Below are 16732 nucleotides of genomic sequence, written 5' to 3' on the forward strand. Positions count from 1 at the left end.
ATGGCTAACAGATACATAAAAAGATGCTTGACATCATACATCATCAAGGAAATACAAATCAAAACCACAATGAGATTACCACCTCTCACCTGTCAGAATGGCTAAAATTAATAACACAGGAAACAACAGATGTTGGTGAGGATGTGGAGAAAGGGGAGCCTTCTTACACTGTTGGTGGGAACGCAAACTGGTGCAGCCACTCTGGAAAACAGTATGGAGTTACCTCAAAAAGTTAAAAATAGAACTACTCTGTGACTCAGCAATTACACTACTAGGTCTTTACCCAAAGGACACAAAAATACTGAGTCAAAGGGGCACATACACCCTGATGTTTAAAGCAGCATCATCAACAATAGCCAAATTATGGAAAGAGCCCAAATGTCCATCGACTGATGAATGGATAACGAAGATGTGGTAAATATATACAATGGAATATTTCTCAGCCATAAAAAAACGAATGAAATCTTGCCATTTGCAACAACGTGGATGGAGCTAGAGTATATTATGCTAAGCAGAATAAGTCAGTTAGAGAAAGACCAATACCACATAATTTCACTCATGTGTGGAATTTAAGAAACAAAACAGATGAGCATAGGGGAAAGAAAAAAAAGGAGAGGGAGGCAAACCATAGAGACTCTTCAATATAGAGAACAAACTGAGGGTTGCTGGAGGGGAGGTGGGCAGGGGGATGGGTTAAACGGGTGATAAGCATTAAGGAGGGCACTTGTGATGAGCACTGGGTATTATATGTAAGTGATGAATCACTAAATTCCAGCCCTGAAACCAATATTACACTATATGTTAACCAATTTGAATTTAGATAAAAACATAAAACATAAAAAAGAAGAACCAAATAAAAATAGTAAAACTGAAATTGCAATAACTGAAATCTAATATTTTCTAGGGTACTTAACACTGCATTGAACATGCCAAAAGAGTTGGTGAACTTGAAGACAGATCAATAGAAATGATCTAACCTGAAGAACAGAGACAAATGGGATTGAAGAAAATGAGTAGACCTCAGGGTTCTGTGGCACAACGTCACATAGTTTAACATGCGTGTATTGAGTATCTCTAAATGAGGAGAAAGCAAGACAGGAGCAGAAAATATATTTGAATAAATAATGGCTAAAAACTCCCCCAATTTGATGGAAAACAGACTTACATATCCAAGCAGCTCTGAAAAGCCCAAATAAGATGAATCCAAAGGAAAAAAAAAAGATGAATACAAAGAAAAATCCACTTTGGCACATCATAGTTAAGCCACTGAAAACCAAAGACAAAGAAAAAAATTTGAAAGCAACCAAAGAAAAGAAACACTTTATATACAGGGGGATGAGAGGAAAAATCATACTGACATTTCATTCAAAAACAATGGCGGTTAGAAGACGATGGAATGACATCTTTAAAGTGCTGGAAGAGAACACCTCTCAGAATTGTCTCCCCAAGGATCTACCTAGAGAATTATTTAATCGGACACTCCCATTCCCCATTGCTTGAGGTTTTCCCCTGGGGCGTTAACTTCCCTGCCCTTTCAGGCAGAAAACGTGTGATGGGCGAGCAGGTTCCCTCCCATCGGTGGGTGCGGCATCAAAGAATCTCCAGGGCAGGGGCGTTAATTAAAGCTACACACACCACACCTGGAGGCTGGATGCTCCAACGGTGAGGTGAGCGAAAGCTCCTGGAACCCACAACAGACACAGCTGAAATTAGAGGGAAAGTAAGAGGTCATAAGTCAGGGCACAAAGATATTTGCTATTCTATGTGCCAGGCACTCTTCGAAGCACCTGACATAGAGTATCTCATTTCAACCTGCAACTCAGTGGAGTTGGTACTAGTATTAGCTGCACTTTAGAGAGGTGGAAGCAAAGGCAAAGAGCGGTTTCATCACATGCCAAGATACCCAGTAAGAGCTGCTAAGTGTGAGATTTGAGCTTGAACCCAGGTTTGTCGAGCTTTCAGCCACTACCCCACATTACTGCTTGAGATGCATTGCACACGTTACTGTGGTACAAATACATATCATATGCTCGGACCCCCACACACATACCCAAAAACATGGGCATTTAACTCCATCCATGTGTGTCGCCACACTGCCCCACACATGCATGTACGCACATGCTCACACACGCAGAGTCAAGGACGTGGACATGCACACACTCAAGCCAGATATGCATGCAGCAGGAAATATTCATTAGGGAAACCTTCCAGCTTTTTCCTGGCTCCGAGGACAATGTACTTGGGCTCACCACAGGTAGAAAATGAGTAGCCCTACTCTGCCTGCAGGCAGAAGACCTCCCCACTCCTCTTCCCCCCCACTGTGGTTCCTAATCCCTGCCAAGGATGTTATTCATTTCCCCCCAAAAGACACCCCCTCGAGCAGACCTCTCTTTTGTCTCACCCACCCCTGGCGCTCTGCCCACCTCCATCCTCAGCCCTCACATGTGCCTTCCTGAAACCCCTACCTCTGTTCTGTCACCCGCAGTCAGAATGGAATTCATTACCGTAAACCCCAGAGTCTCAGCTGCACACTGACAGCTGGGCGGGCGGGGAAGGAAATGCCTCACTGCTGGCTCTGTTGTTTCACAGAACTTGATCACAGCCTCGGAGGTACGGCATGCACCGAGGGAGGGGCCTCTTCTGGCCAGTTCCCGTGAGCTGAACACGTAACTCCTCCACCCCCCCAGAATTCTAAAGCCTGCTGTGGCCAAGTCTTCATAAGCCATTGCATGAGGATGTGTAGATGTCTTCTGAACATCACATCATTTGCTTTGTCTTACATTTATTCAACAAACATTACATGAGAAACTACTGTATACCAAGCACTGGGGTTCCAACAGGAACCCTTCCTGTTGTTTTACTCCCAATGCCAAGCCCAGGGTCTGGCATGTGGCAGGTGCTCCGTTCGTGGTCGTTGGATGGATGAATGGGTGGATGGAGGAGGGACAGATGGACAGATGATGGATGGATGGGTGGATGGGTGGGTGTGTGGAGGGATGGATGGATGATGGGTAGGTGAACAGATGAGTGGAACAGGCCCTACGCAGAGGGGTGTAGGCTGATAAATAAGACCCAGTTGCCACCCCAAAGGAGTCCACTCTAATGAGACTTTGCTTATGCCACCCTATACCCTGATTACACACATGGTGGGAGGGGAGAGGGGAAGTAGGAAGCGAGGGAGTAGGGGAGAGAAGGGTTACATCTGGCTGGGGTATTTTAGGCAGAGCATTTGGCAGAAGCCTTCTCAAAGACCTCAAGCCCAGTAAGAGGAGCAGTGCCCATGCCCTGCCTCACAGAAGTGGTCATCCAGAAGCATCCTTTTGGGGGGTGACCCCAGGGCCACTGGGTCCACTGGAGTAGGAACTGGCATCGGCTGGTTTAACCAAGGCACGGCCAGACCTGGGTCCCTCACGGTGTCCACCTGCTTCAGCGTATTCCCGGTAAGTGAGCACACGCTAGAGACCCATCTCCTCCCGGTCACCCCATGGCCACAAATGCACCCTGCTTGGCTGTGCACACATGCCTTCAGCCTCTGTACCTTGCATTTTAGCACCGGCTCCCTCTTGCGTGTGCGCCCTCTCCTTCCGCGAGTCTCTACCTTCCACATATACCCACTTCCTGGGCAGGCACATGTCACTCCAGGTGTGGTCAGTGATTAGAAATGCCCAAACAGGGGCGCCTGGGTGGCTCAGTCGGTTAAGCCTCTGCCTTTGGCTCAGGTCATGATCCTGGAGTCCTGGGATCGAGCCCAGTGTGGGGCTCCCTGCTCAGCGGGGAGCCTGCTTCTCCCTCTTCCCACACTGCTCTCTCTCTCAAATAAATAAATAAAATCTTTTTAAAAAATAAAAAGGAGATTTAGAAAAAAGAAATGAAACAGACCCAATTCCAGGCCACCCCAGAAGTGTAACAGTCACCTCTAGAAACGCCAGACCAGACCAACTGTCATGAGATCGTTCTTATTTTTTAAAACTGGAACACCCAAGCACCCCCCAAACACCACTCTGTCACAGCAGAATGACTCGAACCTCGAGTGTCCCTGTGCATGTAGGGAGCAGCTACACTAAGCTGAAGACTAGAACCTGCTCCAACCTTTTGTTTCCCATTTAAATGACAATAACAAAAAAGTCATGGATTCCAACAAAAAAACCATTCCACTCCAACAAGGCTGTTGTCGGAATCGCCCCTCTTCTGGAGCTCCGACCTCACTGTTGTGGATGCCTGTGACTGACAGGCAGGCTTGTTTCCCCACATGTCAGGTCAGAATTGTCCCAACTGCCTCCGCATCCCAAGCATCAAGGGAAATTCAGGGTGAGTCCAAATGCGTTTAAAACTGCAGCTCTTCCCTGCAGCCCCACTCAAACTCCAGTTTTGACTTTTGAGCTGTTAATAAGGGTCTCATGGAGCCAAGAGCTCCTTAAGCCTTTCCGCCTCCTCGCAGGGGTTGGTAGCAAACTTAGAAGGTTGTCGCGGGACTTTGTCAGCCAGCTGTGCACAGTGGAGAGACTGCGACCCACGCAGAGACGCCCCACCCCTCCCCTCGCCCTCCCCCAGCCCTGCGCCTCTCCCCCCCTCCACCTCTGTAGAGGGGCTGCCCCCCGGCCCCCGGGTTTACGCTAGCATTTATCGCCCCCCAGCAGCATCAGATAGGCTCAGCTGCTGATATTCAAGGGCTCTCCTGTTTCCTCCACGACCACACCCTTCCCTTCCCTACAGCCACGCGATCTCCAGGGGACAAGGACTGACACTCCTGTCCCTCGGTGGGTCATCCATAAATCCTCCCTGGGTCTGTAAGCCAGTTGCCTAAGGCTTGTGCACCAAATATAAATCTACAGCCACAAACTCTGGGTTCCCACACTGTCAGGTTCCTTTTGTTTTCCTTTAAAGCACACTAAATCTCCCTCTGAGCCCCTATCCTCAGGAAATGGGGTCCCCACCGTCATAACGAACGGCCTGGGGTCTACAGGAATAAGACCCAGGAAAGCTGGGCCTTGGAAATGCTTTCATTCACTAGCTGTGGGGCCCAGGCAACTAACTTAACCTCCCTGAGCTTTGGTGTCCTGGTGGATAAAATGGGAATGATTGCACACACATGCACACACCACACTCATGCCCAAGATATAATGGGTCACAGCACTTTGTAATCCGAGGCCTATGAGTCCTATTACTTACCAAAAACGAGTATTTTCACATTTTTGTTTTGGTCTGCGTCTCCTCTGGATTCCCGCCTCCTCAACAACTTCCTTGAGGAGACCAATGTTACGACCAGTCACCGGAGGTTACAGGCTGCAGTCGTCCCATTTGAGGAAGGGCGTGCCCCAGACTCAGAGCTTGGGCTCTTGTCATGCCCATTTTACAGCAGAGCACACTGAGGCCCAGAACAGTGGGAGAGCGCAGCCGGCATCATGCCACTGCTAAGTAACAGGGGAAGGCGAGTTCAAGCTGAGATCTGAGGGAAGCCCGCCCGGAAGCAGGGAGAACGCATGGCACAGAGACTATAAAGTATCGTATTTTACGAAAATAAAAAACAATTTTAAAAATTCAGCCTTAAAGAAGTCTCTAAACATTTTGGAAGACTTCAAGCTTTTTCCTTCTGTGGCTTCATATCAGGAAACCAACCCCTTCTGGACTTGAATAGAGTGAGTGAGTGAGGGGACCCTACTGTTGGTTCCCTTCCCTCCCTCCTCTCCTCAACCCCACTCGCCCCCCCCCCCAGTCTGTCGAGCGGATGCTGAGTCATCATTTTGCTGATGACTTTGACCTTGGCCTCTCAGGGGGCAGCTTGTGTGGGAAAATGAGAACCGCACTCAGACGGGGTTGCAGTTTAGTTCCTCTGCTGAATTCTCTTATTTTCATCCTTCCTGGTCCTTTGCCACAAACTGCAAGCGTCTTATTTTTCCCCCCCTTCTTTGCCTTAGTTGAATTAACTTAATTAGGGCACTTGCTTTTGACAATGCTGGGAGATTTTTAGATACTGAACACTCCTCAGGAGACCAGCAGAAAGTCTGATGCTCTCTGCCTGCAATTATGGAGCTAATCACTGGAAACACACTCACTTGTTGTGTCTATTTATACCTTGGGACATAAACCTGCATTTCCATTTTCTTTAGCTCTGCCATGTGTGCCAGGCAGTGAGCTAGTTACCAGGGGCACGAGATGAGCCAGTTGATTACAGAGCAGCTAGGAACGCAGACAGTAACAAATAGTAACGCGTAGAAACACATAATTACAGGATGGCAGAATGCCACCGAGAAATAACACTTTGAAATATTTCCTTGTCTCCAGAGTCCCTTAGAAGATGGTGAATTTGAGCACACCTTAAAACCAAAAGTGATGCTTTTTGAAATAGTCTGTTTGAAATCAAATCCGTTCCCCAGCATGGTCAATGGAGGGCTCAAATATTCCTTTCGTTCACAGGCTGTAACCGGGGTTCCCCGATGCCCAGCCCCGAGCTGGTCACGGGACACGCAGAAGAGGCATATTTCAGCGAGATCTCTTCTAAAATTCACACCAAAGCTACAGTCTCTGAACTCCCTGGGATTAGACATATTTTCCTGTTTCTCCGTGGGTCGCAGATGTGCTGCTTTCTACCTCAACTTGTCAAAAAGACAAACCTTTCAGTGTCAGGGGGAAAAGTGGCGAGATGAAAAAGGAAGAAAAAAAAGAACCACGAGATCAGAGTCTTCACTTTTTCCCAAGTGGCGAGAAACAAACCACAGCGTTCCCAGCAGTGACTGGCAAGCGCTCTGAAAACTTCACCAAAGGATCACTTTTTCCTTTATTGGGGAAAAAAAAAAAAAAAAAAAAAAGCAAGGGCATTCAGTTGTCATTAGTGACAACCAAATTTCTCTAAATATTCCAGGGCTTCTCAAAATACCACATTGACAAATTGAAGTAATAAAAAAAAGTGCTGTGGGAGTTTTGAAAAACGTCCGGTTAGGGAGATGCAAGTTTCCTTCTTGCTGGGGTCCTCCTCGGAGGACGTGTTCATTCTGAAGATAAACCGTGGCCTTTGCAAGACTGAAGAACTGGTTGCAGACTGTGCTGATCTTGAGGAGCACTGTCTTCTTCCATCCAGTGCCATCAAAACAGCAGTTCTTGGAAGGGGACAGGTCCCAAAAGGGAGCTCAGAGGTGGTTCTAGAGGTACAGGTGGCTCCCACAGTGTGGAAACACGCTGACAAAGTTATTCCTCCGTAATCCCCCCTGAGTCGGCCAAAGAGCATCTCCGCTGGGGGCTGCCCTACTTATAACCCATCCCTAATGCTGCCAACCCGTTTTTAATAAAGAGAGCAAGCGGCTACAACATCGAACTAGACCTTCACCACCTTGGTGTCCATTACTTTTACAACCACCTTCTACATACAGCAAATGGTACTGGTTTTCCATTTATGGTAAGGATTTAAAGTTTCCTTTTTATTTTATTTTTTTTTTAAGATTTTATTTATTTATTTGACAGAGAGAGAGAGACACAGCGAGAGAGGGAACACAAGCAGATAGAGAGGGAGAGGCAGAGGGAGAAGCAGGCTTTCGGCTGAGCAGGGAGCCCGATGCGGAGCTCGATCCCAGGACCCTGGGACCATGACCTGAGCCAAAGGCAGACGCCAAATGACTGAGCCACCCAGGAACCCCTAAAGTTTCCTTTTTAAATGAAGGTGTGTAAATGTACAAAACAAGATTAACAATAGCAGAGGTGTGGTAGGGGGGATGTGAATGACAGGTTTGGGAATGAGGACCATCAACAGGAATAAAATCCAAGTGGGTTCTCCTGCTTTCCCTATGCTGCAGCTCAAAAGAAAACTAAAATTAATTCCTTTTGCAGGGTGACGAAGAAGATAGAGCGTCCGGAAGGAAATTCACCAAACCACTAAAAGCGATTCCCCCCTAGGGAAGGGGCTTGCGGGCCGGGGGGAAAACATTCACTTTTGACTTTAAACCCATCTGGATTATTTGAAAGTCTGTGTTGCATAGAAATTAACCCTTTGTCTGACATACAAGTTATATTTTCCCTCCTTTAGTTGTGTGTGTACTGCCTTCGTGATATCTTTGGCATGGAAAAGTTTTCTATTTCACAGAGTAAAAAAAAAAAAAAATCAATCTTTTCTTTATAGCTTTTGGGTTTGCAATCTTGATTAGGAAGTTCTCAGCCCCTAGATTGTATGTGCAGTATCATAAATTTCTTGCAAGACTACTGCAATTGTTTTATTACTTGTAAGTCTTTAATCCTTCCAGAATTTATTTCTGTATATGGGGATGATTGGTTCCATTTTTCTCGCATTTGTCAATGGATCCATCCTTCGTCCTCGAAAGTGAACCACCACACTGGCTGTCTGTAGAGATAGCCCCTGAGTTACACCAGCACGTACCGCTTCACGCATCAGGGTGCCTGTTCTCCCACCAATACTGACTTTACGGGGTCGTTAGAGCATGTACTTAGCATCTGGAGGGGTAAATCCCCATCACTGCCCTCATTTTTCACATCTCCCTAGCTATGTTGGGGTCATTTATTCCTCCATATGAACTCTAAGATCATGTTTTCATGCATCACTTTAACAATTTTTCAAAATAAAATTTCTTTCATTATTAAAACAGGGAAAGGAGTCTTACAATGTCTCTTTCTTATACACCAAGAATGAAGATATGCCAGCATTTGAAACAGAAAATGGCTGCGGGTTCATCTGGAACAAGGCCCTGGACCCCAACTCCCCCTCCGGGGGCATTCCCTGAACTTCCTTCACCGGGAAGGCAGGGGACGGGAGGATGGAGCCCCAGACTCCAGAAGCCCCACATTTGGCGCCCAGTCCCCTCCTGCAAAGTCGCCTTCAGACAAGCTAACACATTGTGGGGGAGCAGGATTGTGACCCAGAGCTTTACAGCCCGTTCCTGGCTGGGAGCTGGGTACCCTTGCTAGAAGCCTGTGGACAGGGCACTGGCTTGAACATGAATCAGCTCCAACTGCAGCTCCAACTGCAGAGAGCCCAGGATGGAGCATGTGTTCTTTTTCCGAGGGTCTGCAGGCTTGGGAGGCCCCCAGCCAACAGACCACGTGGAGAGCGAGGAAAACAACCACTACACAGATAAAAATAGGGGGTCAAGGCCCCTGAGTGCTCACAGGGGCCACACAGTGTCCTATGCCAGATGCTCACACTAACCACATCCCCCATTTCACAGAGAAGCCTCTAGAAAGCTTCACTCTCATCCACATCCGAAAGGCTCAGGAGCAATTGGGCTGAACGCTGCTCCACACTCAGACCACTGCTCTGAGCAGAACCCAAGCCACCAGGGCTGGCAGCACCTTGGAAGAAAACATGCAATGTCCCTGGGCTCCGCCCTGACTATGTGGACATTTATGAACAAAGGCACTGATTGCCAGCATATATATAAGAACAAAACCGGCTGAGACTGACCTGCCCTCTGAGAGGCAAAGGAGATACAATTGCGTTGATGCCAGGAGCCAGCAGCATTCAATAGACAAAACAAAATAAGGAGAGTCATTCTTTCAACATGTTCCCACATCAAACCTAGTACGTGTTCACCCATCACTGTTGTTTGAAAAAAGCCCAACCTTAACCCTAACCAATAACCTTACCTGCAAGCCCTAACCATAACTCTAACCCTTAACCCTAACCCTAACCCTAACCTTAAACCTAATTCCTAACCTAACCCCTAACCCTAACCTTTACCCTAAACCCTAACTCTGACCCTAACCCTTACCCTGACCCTAACCCTAAGCCTGACCCTAACCCCTAAGCCTGACCCTGACCTCTGACCCTAACCCCTAAGCCTGACCCTGCTGATGCACAGGGTGGTGAAGTCTTCGTTATCTCCCCCTTCCGCTTGTCGAAGCTCAGAGTCCTCGCGAGACAACACGAAGAACATGAAATGGATAAAGTGTTCGGCTGCTTCTCTTTCCCGGACTTTCATAAAAGTTCGGTGTCCAAGTGACTCAGCACACCCAGACCCTAACAACGATATTTTGTGCAGAATTCTGGGATCAAAATACAATTTCAAAAATAATATATTTTCTGACATCCTCCAAGAAAAAAATTACTGGTTTCTTTCCTCTAAAAGGATTTAGATGGAATAACATCTGTGTTGAGAATATTGTGAATATGTTAAACTGACAGGCAGTCTCTAAGGCACTCTGCTCATTAATGTTCTGTGCATAAAATTAAAACTTGAAATATATTTTTAAATCCATTTTGAATCATTTAAGCAATTCTCCCGCAAAGAAACTATTGTGCTGAAATAATATATTTGGAGCGAGGAATATGAAAGCTATTAAAATGTCTTAGACCCCCTGCCTTTCATGGGAAGAAGGGGGGAAAATGTTCTCTCTCTTTGATTTGAAACACGCTCTGTATAAAATATATCCACCAAAAGAAAAAAAAAGTGGTTTGAAATTACACTAAGAGTTTGATTTAAACCCAAAAGGAGCCAAAGAACTCAACGTTTCGTCTTTTTACTTCTGCCTTAATGTGCCCGGCCCAGTCAGCGGCATTTGGCAAGGGCCTGGGAGGGCCCAGCTGGGGTGTGCACCTTCCCTCGGTCGGCAGCACGCACCCCCGAGAGCGAGAAACCCCAAGGGAGGGAGGAAGACAGAGGTGGAAAGAGAGTCCTGTGCTGTCCCGGCCTTGTCCCGAGCTCGGCAAACACCCCCGTGGACGCTCAGCACAGTGATCAGCAGCCATTTGGCATAAGCGCGTGGCAAGAAGAGCAGGCTGCGGGCGCCTGGGTGGCTCAGTCGGTTGGGCGTCTGCCTTCGGCTCAGATCATGATCTCAGGGTCCTGGGATCGAGCCCCGTGTCGGGCTCCCTGCTCAGTGGGGAGTCTGCTTCTCCCTCTGCCCCCCCGCCCCGTTTGTGCTCTCTCGCTCTCTCTCAAAATAAATAAATAAAATATTTTTTTTTAAAAAGCAGGTTAACATTCTCTCAACATTGCCTCATCTGTGCATTCGACAACTATTTACTGAGTGCCGACCGAGAGCCATCATTGTCCTGGACTCTGAGAGTTCGGTGTTGAGCAAAATTCACCTGTGAAAATTCACTGTGAAACACACTATAAGGGAAAGAACATTCTTACAAGTGCTACCAAACTGTGGGAAGGCCTCTGGCCTGGTCTGGGAAGCCTTCCTGGAGGAAGTGACAGCAGAGTTACTTTCTAAGAGAAGAGGAGGAAAAGCAGCATGCATTCCAGGTATAGAGAAGGCAAGTGCAAAGGCCCGGAGGCAGGAATATGCCTGAAGTGGTTCCTAGATGGAACCCAGCCAGTGTGGCAGGAGCTCAGACCGTGAGCAGTTGGAGGTGAGGTCAAGGTGAACGAGTCAGCACAGGCAGGGCCTATGCCCACCATGGGCAGCCTCCACTTGACCCTAAGAGCAAACACTTTCATTGTCTTTAACACGTGCTAGGCAGCGTGCAAACGGCTGTCATATAGGGCAGTAAGTCATCCTGTCCTCATGACAACTGTCAAGGTGGGTGTTACCATGATCCCCGTTTTACAGATGAGGAAGCATCTTCCCAACTGGGCATGGGCTGGTAAACAGGGGAGGATTCGAACCCAGGGAGCCTGGCTCGGCAGCCCCGCGCTCATCCCACAGCATCACTCCTGAGGACAAGGAAGGGCCATTGGGGGCGTTTAGGGAGGATACATGCTCCAGATTGTGACTGCCGAGCCCACTCTGGCCGCCCATGGGGAGCAGTGAAATGGGTCAGGTGGGGGCTCATCAGGTGGGATGGGAGGCGAGCAAGGTCAGGGGCCATGGACATGCTATTTCCCAGCCCAGCCCTGTGTCACTGGTTCTCTCGGCCTGCTCCCCACTGCTTCCCACTGCTTCCCACTGCTCAGATTTTGAGACTCAGCTGCAATAGGCTGTGCCCTCGACCATGTCATGCTGGGACAGGGTGGGTCCTTGATGACACACTGCACTCCTTCCTTCACTGCCCACATGCAACTGGACATGTCCAGCCACCCCACAGCCCAGGAGCTCTTGGAGGCTCCAACCAGGGCTTACTCCCACCATACGCCACTGTCCACCATGGGCCTTCCACCAACTGGGACTTACAGAAAGGCTCCCGAAGGCAGGGACCACACAAGCCTTGCTCACCTACCCACGTGCACCTGGGACGCTCGTAAACATTTGTTGCATGAATGAATTTCAGTGTTAACTGAACTAAAATAGAGCCATCGGGTGTCATGAGCCTTAAGCTTCCAGAATTGATGACGGCAAGGATTTCTGACGCTTTTCTGCTTAAAAGTCAATGTTCTAGGAGACTGCCAAGTTGTCGGAGCCACCGGAGAACATCTGACCCCCCGCACCCCCCTGCAGATCCATGTGTGTCCCTCTCTTGTCCTGGATGCATCCAGGTAAGATCCAGAGTTGTTTCACAAAACCATGTCACCAATAGCCAAGTCATTGGCAGTCTCTGAGTGGTGGACACCGTGAGTATGTGGCAAACATGGTAGCATCCCCCGTGATTCCACACAGATCGTGCATGGAGATACGTAACCCCTGCCTGGCTCCGTGGAAGGGTTCGCACCTGTGGCTCCTGTGTGGTTGCTGGGTGATTATCATCAGAGACCAGAGTTCAGGAGCAATAGTATCCAGACATCCTTTGAGCCCACGCCCTTCACTGCTTTTGAACCACAGACAAAATAGGGGAGCCTCTGAGAGACGGGGACCGACCACAAGCACAGGGACCTCAAGGACATGTGGAGACCCTACAATCCCAAACGACTTGGTGTGAGTCTTAAAGGGTGAAGAATCTGTGGATGGGAAGACACATTTTTGTTAGAAGACCCAGCAAAAGGCCACAGGTGGGTTGGAGCTCCCATCTCTGGGTGGGGAGGGAGCCTCACAATTTAACCATATGGCTTGAGCTGCCCCGACACACCCAAACACCTCCCTGAGCTCAGGCTCTGATGTTCCTCCACACAACAAACTTACCAGCAAGATGTTTGCTTCATTGGGGAAAAAAAAAAAGTTGTTTTCCTGTAAAACCCATCCTGATTATCATCAGTGTGATAAGCCAATTGTCCCAGGAGATAAAAAGCAAAATTGCTCTGGCTCATCCTTTTTCCCTGAACGAGGAGCAGTGAACACACAGCAGTGTGACAAGATCTTAAGTAAGAGATAAAGTGGAAATGACAGCTGAGTTATAGGCAAACAAAGGCCAGATCATCACAAATCTATAAATCAAGAAAACCGATGTCGGGCAGAGCCAGACGGTCATTCTGGTTTCATTTTGTCCAAATGTCATTGCCTCGCACACCCTTGTCAGCAGGCTCAACTCACGGCACCCAGCTCCAGTCCCTGGTCACATCCCAGCATGATGCTCAGAGTCACCTGTAGCGTCCATTCCTCCCCCCCCCCGCCCCGGACCTGCCCGCCCTGCGTGGTGGTTAATTGCCAGATTTGCCTGCCCGCACCTTGACCGTCTCTCCTGAAACCAACATGCTTTCCTGTCCACCCAGGTGTTGGAGTGGACACATGGCCCCAGCCCATCAATCAGCTCCTTCTGTCACTGGCCATGGTGATCCTGTCACGGATGACACATGACCTGTGGCAGCCCAGTCTAGTCAGAGAGAATCCAGAGATTTGTGGGGAGCAATGGCGAAAGAAGACCCTCCACCCAACCTGGAGGCTGGAGCTGCTACGGCCAGAGAGAACCTGCCTGAGATGAGCCAGCCGGGAGTTGCACGAAGCCAAGGGGTGGAGGACACCAGTCCTGGGGACATTACTGGAACTTCTGGATACAGCCTTACCTGAAACCTTAGAATTTTCCACATACAGGAGCTACACATCTCCCTTTTGTTATTCACGCTGATTTGAGGGGTATATCTAACACTTTCAAGGAAGAGTCCTGGCTAAGTTCTTCCATAAGCCACCATATCTCCTTCTCCCCACCCCAAATGCCACTCCTCTGGGCCCAGGCCCTGTTACCACCTGTCCAGGTATCATTAACAGCTCCTCAGCTGGTCCCCTGGACTCCAGTCCCTCCACGGTCCATTCTCCAGGCTAGAGCAACCTAAACGAAATGGGCCTGGTAACCCCGCCCCCAGGGGGCCTGGTAACCCCTTCCCCCCAAACTTTCAAAGGCTCCCCAGTGAGGGCAAAGTGCAAGCTGACCACAGGGCATTTGGGTGTCTTCTGGTTGTCAGCAGGACATTGGGGGTCTCTGGCAGTGGGCTTCCCTTTCTCCCTGGAGGCTCCAAGCTCCCTCCCATCCAGGAGGACCAGCAGCGCCCTGGCGAGTCTGGGAGACCCCGTATCTTGGAGCCAGGACCTCACCTCCACAGCCTCGGCTGTCCCTCTCTTTCCCCCAGTCATGGGAAAGAAAATGAGGACAGTGTGGTTGACCACAGACAGCAGTCCCCTCGGCAGAGTCCTGACAACACCCCCAGTCCCCGTCCACCACCCCCTCTCAAGTCAGTCCGACAACCGGGCAGACAGTCCGGAGCTGGGAGCCACTGTAATCCTCACTGGTTCTGAGAGAACCCAGCCCAGACGTGGCTCCTCGGTCATCACAGCACTGGCAAATCTCTGAAATAACACATTCCCCACTTAGTCTTCTGCATTTTGTAGAGCCCCCAAGATTTCATTTAAAATCCATTTGATATGAAGTCATCTGAAAGTGAACAATATGATCCTCAAAGAGACGTCTCCCCAGACACCGACTCGAGGACGCTGAAGGAGATGAATCCACAAAATCAATTTGCCTCTTAGATCAAATATGCGGAGTCCCAGCGGGTCCTGTCTCCGCGTCCATGACAGGGAGAGGCCGCTGCCTGACACAGAGGTGGGGACCACGTTTCTTAGCCCCCCATGGTGCCGTGTCATGTCCCGGGTGAGGCGTCTAGCCACAGGATGGCTGGAACAGCCTTCCATCAAACAGGCTTCTGCAGAGAGCCCACTGCACGCACGGCACTGACCGCTGGCTGGGTCTGGAGCACAGAATGACACTTAGCCCCTAGACCACCCACACGTGGAGCCCCGCACGCAGTAGGTCCTTCACAGATACCCAACAGATACCCACTCAAGCCTGGGGGGGTGTGGTGGGGTCAGCATACTGCTGCCTATTTTCCATCTCAGAGGCCTACCCGGACATTCCAGGTGATCCTTCTCCTTGCTGTTTGCCTCGATGATGACTAAGTGCATCTGCATCTTGGCTTTCTAGCTCTAAAGCTGTGTGACCATGGACAAGTGCCTTGACTTCTCTGATTCTGTGTCTACCTCTACAGAATAAGAATGTTCATCACTCCCACATCATGGGGCTGCTGGGAGGCTGAAAGGCAGCCATGCTTGGGAAGTACTTATCACAAAGTAAGTGCTAAATAAGCTTCAACTCTTCTTTGTCGTCGTCATCATGAGATGGACAGCTAAGCGGTATGCACTTCGGGAGGCCCCACTCCCAGCCCAGCAGAGAAAGTGAAACTCTCGAAAGGAATAGCCACAGAGCCCCTCTGGGTGCTTACTGGAGTCACGGGGAGACATGAAGGTGTCCCCAGAGCTCCAAGATTAACGTGCTGGTCCCCGAGCCACCCCTTCAGGCCCTCCGTGCTGCTTCCTTGTCCCTCTAGAAGTGACTCTGTCTCCCAGCCACGGGGGACTGGGCGTGTGCCTGACCCACAGGGCGTCCCTAGGACCTAACACGGGCCCTGGCACTCAGCAAGGGCTTGCTACACCAGAGCCAGCCCTCAGAGCACCTGGGGCCACCAGGGGGCGGGGTGGGGCAACTAAGCAAGAGAAGACGGAGAACGTGTGACTTCCCCAGGGCAGGAGAGTTCGATGAGGTTCTGGAGTGAAACGGTCTGAAATGCGTTTTGTTCTAAGTGATAGAAACCCATCGCAACTAAAATTGAAGTGGGCTTTAATTGGTTCAGGTAACTGGGAAACCCAGGGGCAGAGCTGTCTTCAGGGAGTGGTAGACATTCAAACGGTCACTGGGTTTTCTCTCTCTCTCCTCCCCTCCGCTCCCCTCTCCACTCTCTGCACACGGGCCTCAGACTTCCCTGTGACTTTTAGACTTCTTCCGTCCACACAGCCAGGTAAGCAACGTGAGTAGGGGCAGGAAGAGAGGTGATCAGCCATAGATAGCTCTAAGCTTTCCATATCCCAGCCCAGGGACAAAAAGAGTCTTTGGTCATCCCAGCCTGGTGTCTATTCATAAACTCCCAGGGAAAGACTCTGATTGGCCCTGCTTAAGTCACATGTCCTCCTGTCTGGCCAGGAAAACGTCACCTGCTACTCAGCAGGCCGAGCCAGGCTGGAGGACAGTATAATTCGCTGCTATCCCAGAACCACCCCAAGCATGGAAGGGGATAGTCTGCAAAAGATTCCAGGACACAGCCTTCCTCCTCTCTCTTGTGAGGGCTCAGCCCTGAACCAACCCTAAAAAGCAGCAAAGAGAACATCAGAGAATATTGTCTGGGGGTCCAACACCATGCCCAAGGCCACAAAGCCTGTGGGTTGGACTGGACAGAGCTACCCAAATGCACTAAGCACCTCCCACTGAATTGGAAGAAAGTCTAAATTCCCCACGTCCACCCGCAAGGCCTGCTGGAGGGCCCACCCCCCACGGGTGTCCTGTGCTATTTCCGGGAATGGCCTCCACGCATCACTTGTGTCCCTGCTCGAATGCCAGGCGATCCTGCTGAGAAAACTCCCTCATCCCACACCACCCCTTATATGTTTAACACGCGTCCCCACCGGAGAGTCTCCTGGTTTATTTGTTTAC

The sequence above is a fragment of the Eumetopias jubatus genome, unplaced genomic scaffold (genome assembly GCF_037043125.1).
Source record: "Eumetopias jubatus isolate StellerSeaLion01/CBP00866 unplaced genomic scaffold, mEumJub1_p1.0 scaffold_9, whole genome shotgun sequence".
In the NCBI taxonomy this organism is placed as follows: Eukaryota; Metazoa; Chordata; class Mammalia; order Carnivora; family Otariidae; genus Eumetopias; species Eumetopias jubatus.